The 14,945-nt window shown below is 56.1% G+C and overlaps 1 protein-coding gene across 3 annotated transcripts in view; it reads right to left on the bottom strand.

The window, feature by feature from the left end:
• Positions 1–14,592, bottom strand: part of APBA2 (amyloid beta precursor protein binding family A member 2) — a 223,033-nt gene extending 208,441 nt beyond the window's left edge. For 2 of the 3 annotated variants that reach the window (XM_081831510.1, XM_081831517.1), the window contains exon 1: positions 14,496–14,592. The gene's annotated coding sequence lies outside the window, so the exon portion shown is untranslated. Of the gene's footprint in view, positions 1–13,929; positions 13,986–14,495 lie in introns of those variants that run through there. The other variant, XM_081831511.1, reaches the window with a different exon arrangement.
• Positions 14,593–14,945: the final 353 nt, after the last annotated feature.

Below are 14,945 nucleotides of genomic sequence, written 5' to 3'. Positions count from 1 at the left end.
CTCCTTCCCCCGTGGGGCTCCTCCTTTCATTTTCTGCTAAGCCTCTCCCAAAAATATAGGAGGTGATGCTTATGTACTTTAAAGACCATGAAATTATCCAAAAACCAGGCATTTAGTTGCTGGGGGGGGGGGGGGCTGTTTTCCAGCATCCTTGCCAGCTGGCCCTTCCTATGGGAACAAAGCCATTTCTACCACCTACTCAGTGTTGGCCGTGAATCCTTAGCACCAGCTCAGCCCACACAGACACTTGGCTCCCTTTTACCTCCTCACTGGACCCTCAACTGCACACACATCAGCTTGGGTCCATGTTGCCTCTTGCAACCAATGTTACCCCCCCACCAAATGGTCTCTGGTCACTAACTATAAGAGACCCAGGGGCTGATCAGGGGAGAGAGGCAGCTCAGGACATTGACACTTTGGTGTCAATGCTTTCCTTTTCTGCACACATAAGAAGGAAGCAGAAGGAAGCTCAGCTGTGCGGTCTCGAGACCAAGGGAACCTGGCCCACGTGCCCGTGAGTGTCCCAGCTGGGCTCGTCTTTCCCGGGGGGTGGTCCCCAGCACCCACACCCACCACACCTGAGAAACCTGTGATTTTCAAGCACCCAGAAATGTGAGGCATACAAAAATCTATATTCCAAATTCTAAACTGAACTTTCCTCCAGTTTTCAGTAAAGAAGGAGGACCAATAGGCACGACAAAGCCAAGAGGGTCTGGAGCTGGATGAGGAGGGACAGCGAGGCTCAGACTTCGCTTTTTAGAAAAGGTTTTTTTTTTTTAGCAGATCTTCCATAGATAGACCCCGACATCCCGTTTCCCATTAATGTAAGATCACGAACGCCTTATGTTAATGTCCTACATTTTTGTTACAGTTAATGAACCAGTATCAATGCACTGCTGCTAAGTGAAGTCCACACTTTGATATCCCTTCAGTTTTTCCCCAGTGTCTTTCTTCTACTCCAGGGTCCCCACCAGGACACATCACAGTTTGTCAACGTGCCTCCTTAGGTTCCTCCTGGCTGTGACAGTCTCCGTTTTGTATGACACTATGGATTCATCAGTGTTAAGGAGTACTGGGCAGGTACTTTATAGAACGTTCCTCTATCGGAATTTAACTGCCGTTTTCCTTATGATTAGACTGAAGTGATGGGTTTGGGGGAGACACACCACAGAGGTAAAGTGCCGTTTCCATCCCGTCCTATCAAGGGCACTGACACTCAACATGACTCATCACTGCTGGTGTTGACCTTCCCACTGCCAAGTTACTGTTCCGCTTCCATCTGTGCTCTCTGGAAGGACATCACCCAGTATAGTCTACACTTGGGGACTGGGGTGTACACGCCCCCTTAGCACGCTCTGATTTTTATGAGCCACCATCAGAATGACCACCTCATTCAGGCGTGCATCTTCCGCCTGCTGCCACACCTTGCAGGAGCCCCTTTGACCCTTTATTCTTCTATCCATTGACGATGACATTCCCCCCCGCCCAACAAACTCACCAAATCCAAAGTCCCCTGAGGGCAGGGCCCGGGCTTCACGGCACTGTTTCCTTTTTGTGTGCGCCAGAACCCAGCATGATGCTTTGCACACTGCACACGGAAATGCTCGCTCCGGAGCTGTGCCAATGTCCCCAGGGTGGCCAGGCCACCGGGAGTAGTCCTCGAGCCAACACGGGCAGGGCATGCTTCTGGCAAGAGTCCAGTTCCCTCGCTAATCATCCAGGGCAAAAACTGCTACTGGCCCAGTCCCACCCCCAACTCCAGCCACGCTCCTCCCCCCGACACTGGAGCACCCCCATCCTCAGGGAGCTCTCCATGCAGAAGAACGAGAGACAAACTCATAGTATAGGCCAGGTGAGGGTGAGTGCCAAGAGGGAAAATAACACCAAGGGAGAGGGGAGGAGGGGGATACCAGGGAGAGCTGAGAACAGGTCTTAGCAGCAGCACTGAGGAAAAGGAGGGATAGTTAGGAAACTCATCTGGTCCAGGACAGAGGGGACGGGGGCATGAAGAGGTGAGAAGGAGCTGGGTTCGGGGCCACCCAGCTCTCTCCCCTGCTTCATAAACAAAGCTTACCCTCTGGGATGAAGGAGATGCAGCTAGAGAGCGCTCAGCCGGGGGCTTGCAGAACCCACGCTTCTAGATTCCTGAACTACGCCACCACATACATAGAACCTGCCCCGAAAATCTCAGTGACGCCCCCACAACACATCACATCAGCATGGACCAGTGCTGGGGGCCCTGCTGCGCCAGGCTGGTTCCCAATGGGCCCAGGGCCCCCACAGATCCCCAGCCCTCCCTTGTCCGGGGACACCCCTCGGACGGCCATGTTGAAGAAGCCACCATGCCTTCCCTGCACCGGTCAAGGCTGACAGTTCACCAGAGTGAAGCCAGGGACGCGCATGGAACCTCCGAGGCTGCACAGCCACGTGTCAGCAGCTGCCTCCCTTGCATCCCTGGAAGAAACCGTGGAAAAGACCACCGAGACTGTCTGCTTGTGTAAGACAGTCTCAGGGACAGAGCCTTGCAGCACAGCTGTGGGGCTGCCCGACCGGGGTTGGGAGGGATGAGAGAGAACTCACAGGTGGGAGGGGTAGGAAAAACAGGCCAGGGAGAGGTGTGGGCAAAGACAGCAGAGATTTCTGGGGACCTCCGTGTGCTGGGCAAGGTGGCCTGGAGGGTGCATGGACAGACCATGTCATGGGACCTCCACCCAGATTTCAGGGCTCACCCAGAGTTCATACACACCACTTCCCTCCACTCTAGCTTCTCAAAGCTCTTTGGTTTCCCTCCCACTCACCTGGAAGTGCACAGCATCTGACCCTTACGTACCCGGCCTGCTCGTGTCTGGTTTTAAGAGCACAGCTCCCTTCACAGGCAGGAATTAAAACTTATTTCATCTAGATAACTTATCCATTATCAATTACATGCATATAGATCTTAGCATCCTCCTTGGGTTTACGTTCTCTGATTTCATTTGGAAAACACAGTTCGAATCTAAATATTAACAAGCACTTGTTGGAATGGCAAAATTTCATTATCTCACATTAAATGTAATCTTGATTTTGATATTATTGTTCCAGCAGTAAAATAAGCCATGAGTCAGTCTATTGAAAGTTCTCCTTGAAAATTTCAAGATGATGTACTGCTCTTTTTTGGGTTTGGGGGGTTTTTTTTCAGCTTTTATTGAAGTATATGTACTGAAGAGTTTCGCATCATGAACTGGAATTCACCCATGCAAAACACCACCCAGATCAAGACAGGGGATGTTGCCAGTGAGTGCCTCCAAAAGCCTGGCCAGGCCCGACCATGCCCTCTCCAATCACCATCTCCCAAGGGCAACATGACTTCCAGCCGCAGAGATAAAAGTTGCCTGTTGACCTTCCTATCGAAGGAAACATACAGTAAGGGACTCTGGGGTCTGGGGTTTTTTTCACTCAATGGCATGTGACAAGACTCAGCCACGCTGTTTCGTGCGCTCACAGAAGGTCCACTCACGGCGTGCTCTGTGGCATTCCGTGTGGGAGTAAACCTGGGCTTGCTGGCGAGTCTGCCTCTAGACGGCTGTATCAGCATCCTGTGGCCGCTATAACAAATCACCACACAACTACGTGGCTTAAAACAACACGCACTGATTCTCTCACCGTTGTAGGACCTAGAAGGCTGACAACAGTTTCACTGGGCAGAAATCAAGGCGTCGGCAGGGGCCGCGCTCCCTCCAGAGGCTCTAGAGAACTCATTCCTCTCCTCTTCCACTTTCTGGGGCTGGCAGCATGCCCTGACGTGTGGCCACACTGCTCCAATCTCCACCTCTGTGGTTCCAGCCTCCTCCTCTGCCTCCTATCTCCCCTGCCTCTCTCGCAGAAGGACCCGTGGGTCGGCATTTAGGGCCCATCCAGAGGACCCAGGATTATCTCATCTCAAAATCCTTAATCGCATATAAGTTAGCATAGAAGTTAACATCTAAGGTAACGTTCACGGGTTCCAGGGATTAGGACCTGACTTCTTCAGCCCAGTGGCCATATGCTCTGTTTCCCGCAACTCCATTCAGAGGGACACTGCTGGTCAGAGGATATATGTAATTTTTGCTTTAGTTGGTGCCGTGAAACGGCTTCCCAAACCAGTTGTAGAAATTGACACCCCAACCAACAGCGACAGTTCCCATTGCTCCACGTCCTCCCCAACACCTGCTAGTTCCTGATAACTTCAGCCATTCTGGTAGGTGTGTAATGATATCACATCATGATGGTTAACTGGATGCGTCAAAGTGAGAGTCCACAGGGCGCCCAGATTGAACAGTGTCTCTGGGTGTTTCTGGATGAGATTAGCATCTGAATCAGTGGACTCAGTCAAGTAGATGGTCTTCCCCAACATGGGTGGGCATCATCTGATCCACAGAGGGACTGAAACAAAAGCAAAAGGTAGAGGAAGGCGGAATTCACCCCTCTAGTCCTGCCTCCTGGGACAGCTCATTTCTTCTCCTGCCCTTGCACTGGGGTTTATACCACTGGCTCTCCTGGTTCTCAGGCTTTTAGACTCAGAGACTCCGACTGAGTTACACCACCAGCTTTGCTGGGGCTCCGGCTTGCAGATCTGGGACTTCTCAGCCTCCACCATCACATCAGCCAATTCTTCATGATAAATATACACACACACACACGCCTACCCTATTGATTCTGTTTCTCTGGAGACCCCTGACATCTCCCTGTTGACTAATGGAGTCAAGCATCTTTTCATATGTTTATTGGACCTTTTTTAGGTGAAGTGTCTTTTGTCCCCTTCTCTACCCAGTTGTCTGCCTTTTTCTTATTAATAATATAGTGCATTATCTTAAGATGAGTAATTTGTTAAAATATATTCCACTAAGCCCATGTGTGTGGAAGGGAAAAAAAAAAGGTTTTGGTATCAGGGCCTGAGATGTGAGGTCCCGCTGTGCCCAAATGATCAGCTGACCTGAATCCTAGACAACGAACACCCATCGTGGACTCCAGGTCTAGGTCAGCTTGGTCAGTTTCCACAAGGAATATGCATGAGAGCCTGAGGACCACCCTCGGGAATTGGGGTGGGTGAGATAAAAATAATAAATAAATCAGTCCCAAGTTGATGACTTATGTCTCCACTTACTTCCTTGAAACCGAAGCTAATTTCACCTCAAGGGTGGCCATTGAAAAAGTAAACTCTATTTGTACTTCTACAAATATGTGTGGATTTCACAGCACTCTTCTGATTCCGTAGACAGTGATGGCCAGTCCCTCGGCTCAGGCACTCATGTGTTCCCCGCTGCGGATATCATGCATGAGCATGGACAGGCTATCATGCCACCGACAGAACCACTTGATTTCTACTGTGAAACCTCAGCTATTAAATACACCACCGGCTGGCTTGTCACTGGAAAGGAAGAAAGCAGCTCTGGGAGTCAGTGTGGTATTAGGTGCTTGATAAAGCCACCAGGAGAGTGAGCCCCGAGACCCCCTGTCCTGGCAGCACGCGATGCTCAGAGCCCCCCTCCCCACTCCTCCCTGCCTGGTGCAGCTATGGGGCCCGAGGGCAGGATCAAGGTCGGCACACAGACATCACCCCCATCAGATGAAGCTTGCTCTCAACAAGTCACGGCTTCTAATTGGCCCAACAACTAGCAAGCCACACGTGGCACTTGACAGTAAGTGACGAAGGAAGCGTGGGCCAGCACCCAGGCCTGGGCCAATAGGCAGTGTGACAAGGGCCAGGCCACAGGCCTCGTGGGAGGGAATGGTGCTCACGCCCACCCTGCGCCAAAGCAGAAAACAGGCCGACCGCTCTCCAAAAAGGAAAGCAACCCGTAACAGATGTTTTCGGAGCCACCATAACCCAGAGGATGAACAGCCACTGCAGCCTATTCGAGCCTCAAAAGGGGAAGAGAGGACACAGGTTGTGGGTGCCCTGGAGTCAGGGTCACACACAGGAGGCGTCTGAGGGCGTCTTCGGAGCTGGCCAGCCTGCAGAGGCCGCTGGAACCGGGCTGCCTAGCCACGGCACATCTGTCCAGCAGCTGCCACTCTCTCCCCCTCCTTCCCCGCTCCCTCTGCATGACGGGTCAGCCCCCTCCCTGCAGAGGGCCAGGAAGCCTCGAGGAGCCCTTGCCCTTGCCGTGACCAGCAGGCTGCCCAGGCAGGGCAAAGACGGCCACACGGCGGGCAGGGCGGCCAGGCGTCTGTGACCTGTGTCCCACCCACCCACCCCTCCCCCGGTCTCCCAGTGCTCGCTGACAACTGGAAATGGGCGCCTCTGTTTGCCCGACTCTCCTTCCAGTAAGCCAGCAGAGCTGCAGAAGTTAACTCCGTGCGAGCAAATTAGTAACGTGATTTATGGTTTGCCACGGATTTTGTCACTTTTGTAGAGGAACAGTGGCAATTTAATCTAGAAAGCCTGTAAGTCTCTAAAGGGTAAAATTAAACATCCCTGCCAGCAAGGCTGGACCTCGGCAGCAGCCTCCTCCTACATGAGACAGTAGGGAACGAGGCCCCTGGAGCCACATGGCTCTGAGGGGTGCAAGGCTGGGCTCTGCCCTTCTTCAGCCATGCATGGGCTCCCGCACCCCCCATATGCCTCCCCCCATGCACCCCTCCCAGCATTCTCTCGGCGCCCCTCCCCAAACCCCTTCTCCATGTGCCCTCCATGAGCCCCTCTCCCGACCCACGCTGGGGCTCTCACACCTTCCAGTCTGTGCTTCTCTAGGCTTCTCACACCTTCCAGACTGCTTCTCCAGTCTGTGGGCCCAGAGCCAGAATCGGGGGCTCAGTCACCACCGGCCCCTCTCTGCTCCCTCCCTCCTGAGCTCACCCAGCTCTAGCCGGGGCTTGGCAAAGACAGAACAGAGCAGGGGTTCAGAAACTACCTGTGGAGTGGATGGAGGAATGGACGGATGGATGCAGCTCTCAGCAAAGGGCTGAGGGGTATCTAAAGTGGAGGCACCTGTCTGCACTGCAGAGGCCCCACTCATCAAGGGACCAGCAGGGGAATGACAGGCGCGGGGTGAGGGGCTGCCATTTAGGTGCCCAGCACCCCGCTGTGTCTGTCAGTACATAAGCCATCCTACGCGACAGGTAAAAAGAGCAACACATACCGAGAGTTAAGGCAGGGGTTCTCAGAGCTAGCGGGGGTGGGGGAGAAGGCTGCCACATCCAGGGGTCCCCCAAGGCAGCTCCCCACAAGAAGTCGATGTGAGCCAGAGGTGCCTCTGAGTCTGAGGGCATCACAGTAAGTCAAGCGGCACCACTCACCACTGCTGATTAAGCACAGAGCAGCCTGGGATCAAGAAGAAAACCATTACTTAATGAAATGCAATTAATTTAGAAGCCGAAATCTGTTAAAGCCCAAAGGAGAGACACAGTCAGGAGTTCTTGGTCTGGAGGGGCTTCTGCTCTCCGAGTTTCCAACCCAAGAAACAGCTCAGAGACGTCCCCGTGAGAGCCAAAGGCAGGTGGCCTGTCCATTGCCATACATCCGCGGGCTCCTCTCTGGCACCCGAAGGACAGAGAAAGGCCACGAGCAGAATCTTCGCAGTCCGTGTACACAAAGGAAGTCACATGGAGGAGGGGCCGTGGGTCAGGCTTCTCCCACTACCATTCTCTGGAGAAAATAGCCATCGCCACGACCAAGCACGGCCTGCCTCAGGGGCCCGTGATCTAGCAGGCAGGCCAAGTGCTCAGCGCTGGGACCCGTCCGTGGCCAGGACCAATTATCCATCAGTCATCTGCCCGCCTTTGCTGGGACCAGCCAGCACCAGTCAGGGACCCAAGGTGTGCCTGGTATCTGAGGCCCGTCAGACAAGCTGGGGAGAAACACACACACACACACACACACTCTCTCTCTCTCTTTCTCTCTTTCTCTCTCTCTCTCTCTCTCTCTCTCTCTCTCTAACCCTGGTGACCGGGTTAAGCGAGCACTTTATCGTAACAAAACGCTCGCCCACACCTTATCTCGCTTCGTCTTCAAAACTCCTTGTAACTCAGGAGGCTGGTGAGGAAGGAAGCGCAGACCTACGTGTGTCCTTTTAGGAGGCTTTAAGTCAAACTCTGAGCAGGGGCCTTCGCTGGGTGTTGGGAGGCAGAGCCGGGCTTCTGATTCTTAACACAGGCCGCACTCCTACTCCTACTCCACCCCACCCATAACAGCTGTCACCAGCTCTGGATAATATGGACAGATGTTAGAGCACATGGCTCACTTACTGCACCAAAAGACCGAGAAACATAAACTGTGTTTTATTTGAACAATGCACACACTTGCTGCCAGAGGGACCTGAGAAATCCATCATCCCTAAATGCACACGTTCACTCAGTGAATGGGTCTCCTGTTATTGAAACAATGGATTTTTCCAAGACAAGTGATAATCAAACCAACTGAGAAAAACGATACACTATATATTTTTTATTAAATTAACGATGCATACAACAATTCAGAAAAATTCACATTTAGAGCTGCCTTGGTGGGGAATCAACTCCAGGAATACAAAACCAATCAAATTAAAAAAAAATAGATAGATGTAGACATATTACACATACCTATATATACAGAAATACATATACATTATGTATAGATATACCCAAACCGAGAATTCTAAATACAAATACTGTACTCCTATTTACATATTCAAATTTGTTCAGAACAAGGGCCTGAGCATTTCAGACCTCAGTGTCTCTCTGCAAAGCTGATGCTTGGGACAGGAGGGGCAAGGAATCCCTGTGAACTCCAAGTGCAAAACGGACAACACCTTTACAGACCCACCAACAGTATTAGCTGTTCTGCTGGGTGGCACACTCCCAGCCCTCTCGCTGTCCCCGTGTAGGACCCTGGGTCACCTGTGACATGTCCGTTACTCTCCAACCACCAACCAGCGCTCAGGTCCACTGGTCACCAGCTATCAGATTCTCTAGACACATGTTGAAAATTAACCCCTGGGTGGATCAGGTGAGTGGTCATGAATCCTACTCACGCCTACCCGGTTGAAAAACAAGTATGATATGAACAAAGCCCCAGTGGGATGGGGGGCCCGGGGGAGCAGACGGGCCTCGCGCTCTCTCCCACTCAGGCCCAAATCGCAGCGCGGCCCTGCAGGGAGCTCCTGGGCCAGCCCCAGCCACCTGCTCTGCAGCCCCCGTGTTGCCAAGATGAGACAATCGATCTGCCTCTTGGGCTTCGAGGGACATTATTTAAAAGAGCAAACACAGAGGACCAGAACTCAACCAGCCCAAGTGCCCACCGACGTGCGTTGACCTGGGCTGGTTTCTCCATGAAAAACTACCTTCAAATGTTGGAGCGTTTCGGTTGTCAGAATACCACAAGACGAAAATATTTCCTCAGTCAGTAGATGCAGGAAACTCAACCACGTGTTTTTTCCCCTTCTTAATTTTGATCCTTCAGACACAAAACAGCAGATGTAGCACCTGACATGAGAACAGCTCTTGAGAGTTTACGAAGCGCCCACACTACGTTCTCTTACAAGGCTGTGGTTGAAACAACCAAACCTGACCCCTCAAACTTCCAGGGAAATAGCAGAAACCACAACAGGCCTGGAGGCCACACGGGCCCCCCCGCAAAGCCCTAGGCGTGGTAATGACATTGTGCATCAGTTCAATGCTGGGAACTGTATATAAAGTTACATGTGCCCCCAAACAACGGCAAGCAAGACGTATAATGTCAGTAGGACAGAAGCTGAGAAAGACTCCCAAGGCCAGTGACTTGTCCAAGGCCCCAGAGATGAGTGGCAGAGCCAGGTTCTTTGAATAGAGCTCTCATTCCTCCAAACCCCACTGTCCTTCCCAACCTCACGCTGCCTTCCTCCTGATACCACCAGCGCACCTTCCCCGGCGAGACCACAGCACGGACAGGAGGATCGGGAGGCTGGCAAACATGGGGCAGGTGGACTGGCTGGGAGCCTCGAGATGCCGGGTCTGACATAAGGTACAAGACAAGTTTAGAAACATCCAGATGGAGGAAGAAGGGAACCTGGGCAAGAGGATGCCTCGTTCCCAGCGCCTCTATATCCCAGGTGACTGAGGGGACAACACAGAGTGGGCTCTGGCAGCAGGGACAGCCCGACGACATGCCATCCAAACCGAAAATCCAAAAGGGAGTTTCTGTGAAGAATCAGGACCCCACTCTTTGGGCCGGATTACCTTTCCAACCATGTTGTCTCCTGGCCTATCTGAAAACACGCCTGCACTGTAAAATTCCACAGCTCTCTCCTATCTGCCCACTGAGCACAAGGTTCTGTGCTGACTTCTAGGAAGGATCCAACCAACCGTGAATACAAGTGTCAATCCAGCTCAGTTCCAGCCCTGGGGCTTGGGAAAAGGAGGAGCAGGGAGCCAGGCTGAAAGGAAGAAGGCCACTCCTGGGGTCTCACTCATTCATTCATCCCTCCACCAAGGAGCACTGAGGGTCTAACGAGGTGCCTGGCACTGTTCTAGCTGCCAGGAATAGAGAAGAGAACAAGGTCTTTACAATGGAGTGGTAAGAGTCAATAAAGAGACATTCGAACATTAAATACTAAAAAGAAACACAAAGCAGGGTTAACGAAAAGGGGGGAAGTTATGTTAATTACCATACGGGGGTCAGGGAGCTGGCACAGAACCAGAGAACTGAAGTAAGTGAGGGAGCAAGCCAGGTGGACATCTGGAGGAAGGAAGCCATGCCAAAGAGCGGGAATGGCAGGTGCAAAGGCCCCGAGGCAGGCATAAGCTTGGCAAATTTGAGGACGAGGGGATAAGAGGAAAGGAGTCCACATTTAGCTGGGATCGTCAAGGATGGACACAAGGGCCCCAGGCCAAGGGGACAGGGTGTGAACAACCCAGGGCAAGCCTGGGCAGTGATCCCATTTGCCTGAGGGGACCGTCGTTGGGAGCAAGGAAGGGAACTTGAGAAAGTCAGACCAAGGAATGTGGGTGTGCAGTGAGCATTGGAAGCCATGGAGGGCTTGAGCAAGGAACACCAAACCTGGCCTGGGCCCCACCTGCTGAGAGGAAATCCTGCAGCCCAACTTACAGAACCCCACAGCCAGCACGGAAATCCTAATTCCCTAATTCCTAATATGGAGGGCTCCGCAGCACACTGGGGAACCGTGAGCCCTACGGAGAGAGCCCGGCTTTGTGACCTTGAGGTTACTGTCCTCCCTGGGCTCCCTCATGTGTCCAGGGGAGGACAGGGAGGGAATGAACTGACTTCAGGAAAGGCGATGGGAGACAGCCCACGCCAGCTGACTCAGCCCTGCCAGCAGGCTCCTCGGAGGCAGGAACTGGACCCAACCCAGGCGGTGGGCGGGGGACACAGACAGGGGGATGAAACCACAGAATCCTCCCTGCGGGCACATGGTCCAACCACCAACAGGCACCTGGGCCACCTTCTGGTGAGCAATCATCAGATGGGACCTACGTTGGGGCTCGAGCTGTCTGACAGTGTCTACACATCCCCATTCCTCACGGCCACCTGGCACGGTCCCAGCTACCACCACCCCAGGCTCTCTCACACTCTCTCCATTTCTCTAAGACCAAGCTGCAAGGCAGGCGTGCTGGTTTCTGCTGCTTGTTCCAGAAGGCCCTTGAGGCCAGCTGGGGATGTTCTCAGGGCCTCTGTGCCCACCTGCCCCTAGCTGCCTCTGACTCCCCTGACAGTAAAGGTCTCTCCAAGAGTTCAGACTGTGGTGTCACCAGAGGCCCTCACCTGTTGAGTCACCAGCTCAAGCACACAGAGCCAGGGCAGGGAGGAGCTGAGACCCAGAGGGAACCTGTATGTCTCTCCCCCAAGACAGGCCGCATGCACAGGGCGCCCAATCCATACAAAGCCCGGCCTGATGCTAACCTCCCCAACCAATGTGTTTTTCCTCTGAGTTCCTCAGCTGTGTCTAGGAAAAATCAAGGTGTCTTAGCGCTCCCTCTCAGTTTCCAGGGGTGCGACTGGTGTCTTTTACAATTATCTTTTATTTTTACCCAGCATTTCTTAGTTTGGTTGGCAGATTGAATTATTTATACACCTCCATTTCACAATCCATCCCCACCGATTATTCCTGTGAACCTAATATTTTATATAAAAAGGGGGGGAGGGAGTTATAACCACTCAGGGGATGCTTATGCAAACAAATTAATGAGCCACACTCGGGCCTTGGGTGCTGCAGGAAAGAAACACTGGAGGAAGAGAGTAAGAAGTTGACCACCACCAGCTTCACTCTCCTGATGGCGCCTACCCCCCTCAGACAGACACACACACACACACACACACACACACACCACCCCCCACCTCCCCCAACCATCTGGTTCAGCCTGCACTCCTCCCAGACGCAGAAGCCCAGTACTTTGGAGATGGAAAGGCAGGCCGGGGCGGGGGGCGGGGGGGGGGGGCACCACCATGATCCCTAACAAATGGCAAGAGGTCTGGAGAGACACAGGCTGCCTCCCACAGAAGACCCTGGCAGGGCCCCATCGCTAGACCCAGCCCAGCAGACCCAGCCCAGCCCAGCTCCGGAGACCACTCCAGGGGTCTTGCCACCAGCACTAAGGAGGCTGCCAGCTCAGTGCGGGGACCACCAGCAAGCTCCAGCTGGTCCACTAACTCCCTGGACACCGCCCAGAGTCGCACCAGCTTCCATGTCAGGAGACCCTCTCGAGCCCTGGCTGCAGACGACCAGCCTGGAGTGAGGACACAGCGCAGGACATCCTGGCAGCTCTGGACTGAGAAACAGAACCACGTGCCCTGCAAGGTGGAGGAGAAGTCCCCGCCACCACCTCACCAGGGTCTAGCTCGGAGGCTCTGGGTAGCCACAGAGTACCTCAAATGTGACCTTAGGAAAAGTTGTCCTGCTTCTACTCCCGAAGTCATTATTGCTAAAACCGCTGTGGTTTCTCAAAGAGAGGGGGGTTGGGGGGGGGGGAGAATCCCAGAAAGGGGGCCAGAGGTTGAAGAAGCCTGGGACAACTCAGCCCACGGGAAGAAGTGCTGGGATGAGAGTCCTGAATGTGGGGGACTTCACCGTCTGCATGGTCATCCGTGAGTTTTTAACCACAGATTTGAGACTGGCCCCTGTCAGGCAGTAAACGAACAGATCTGAAAAAAATTAAGTCCTCCTCCTGCAAGTAAATACTAAGTTAAGACGAGCAGACTCAATCTCAGCCTCCACGCGCGGCGAGGCTCAGACAGGGCGGGCCCCTCGCCGGCGCCCTCCGGACCCTTCCTCGGCGCCCGGCCCAGGGCAAGTTGGCCCCCAGCCGCGGCACAGCGAGGCCCGCCGCCCGCCGCCCAGCTCGGGGGGCGGGGGGCTCGATGTTCGCCTGGATCATCAGTGGCCCAATCTCCCAGCAGCAACCCGGCCAGGCTGTGCGCGCGGCGGGGAAGGGGCCGAGGCGAGTGGCGGCTCGCGCCGCACCCCCAGCCCCGCGCCGGCGGCCCAGGGGAACCAGGGGGTGGAAATTTTAATTGAGGAGTTTCTCATTATGAAGAGAAATGGGAGGGGGCGAAGATCGGGACTCGCCTTCCCGGGAGGCAGGAACCCCAGAAACGACCCCAAACTCGGGACTTGCCCTGCACGGGGACTTGCTGCCAGCGCCAAGCGGGGCCGCGGAACGCACCAGCCGCCCGGCCAGCCCGGCGGGACCCGAGCGGGCAGCCACCGCCGGCCAGCGCCCTCCGTCCGCGCAGGGTCGCCCCTCACGGCGGCGTCTCCCGCCCGGCATGCGCGAGCCTCCGGCTCGGCCTCGCCGCGCCCGCCGGCCGGTCGAGGGGGCGCCGGTCCGTTCCACCCCCGCCCCCAGACCCCAGCGGCGCCCGGCCACCCCGCAGTACCGCGGGTCCGGGGGGCAGCGCTCGGGCCGCAGCATCTGCGCCCCGCCCCGCGCCCCGGCACCACCCGCCCCCTCCGCGCCGGCCCGGACGCCCCCAGGCTGCGGCCGCGGCCCCCGGCTTACCTGGCCCGGGCGCGGGGCCGCGCGGGTGCACGGCCGCCCCCGCCCCGCCGCCGCCGGCTCCGTCCGCGAGGCCGAGCGCCGGGCCGCCGCCGCAGCTCTTTGTGAGCCCGCGCCGAGCCGCACACCGAGACTGCTAATGAGCCCGGGAAGCTGAATAGCGGCGGGCGCGCCCCGGACGCGGCGTACGGCACGCAGGGCCGCCTCTGCCGGGCGCACGCGGCACGGCTACCGGGCGCTCGCCGCACCGGCCTGCGGTGGCCGCCCCGCGCCCCCGCCCCGCCTCGCCCCGCCTCGCCTCCCCCCTCCCCGCCCCCCGCCCGGGAGCCGCCGGTCGGAACTCGCCCGCGGGCGAGAGCGGGCAGCGGGAAGAAAGGGAGGACAAAGATGCGTTGGTGCCCAGCCCCCTCCCGGAGCCCGGCGCCTGGACAGTCGGCGGGCGCACCTGGGGCCCGGGTCCTTCGGGGCTGGGCTCGGGGACAAGGGCCGGAGCCCGGGCTCTGGCCGCCGCGGCGCCCCGACCGCCCCCGGCCCTGGGGAGCACACAGATTCCCGGGCGCGCCCCGGACCTGCCGGATCGGGAGCCGTAGGGTCTGGTCTTCAGGCGGGTCGAACAGGTGACGGCGAGCTCCACCGCGGCCGCACTCTGCCCCGGGCGCCGCGCTGCCCCCTGGCGGCCTCGGGAGCGCGTGCGGCGCGGAGGGGCCGCGGCGACCGCACCCTGCTCGGCCCCGCGCGGCGGCGTGCGGAGGCCCCAGGCGAGCAGCCCTCGGGGATCGCAGCCTCTCCGGAAGCGCCATCTGGGATGGGAGGCTCCGCCACCGCAGGCCCCCCAGTCGCGGGCTGTATTCCAGGTCTTCTCCAGCCTCTTGTTTCTAATAGCGCTACCTGAGCCCTCCACTGCTGACCTCCCCTATCTGGGGCCCGGCCCGAACGCGCGCTCTCCTAGCCGTCCTGAATGGAGAGGACCCTAAGCTCGTCCATTTCCAGATACCTACGCACCTCCCAAGGAGAGTCGG

Source organism: Leptonychotes weddellii, chromosome 9 (assembly GCF_054177405.1).
Source record: "Leptonychotes weddellii isolate Sample4059 chromosome 9, ASM5417740v2, whole genome shotgun sequence".
Lineage (NCBI taxonomy): Eukaryota > Metazoa > Chordata > Mammalia > Carnivora > Phocidae > Leptonychotes > Leptonychotes weddellii.
Note: the sequence above shows the minus strand (reverse complement) of the source record. Positions and strands in the feature narration are given on the sequence as shown.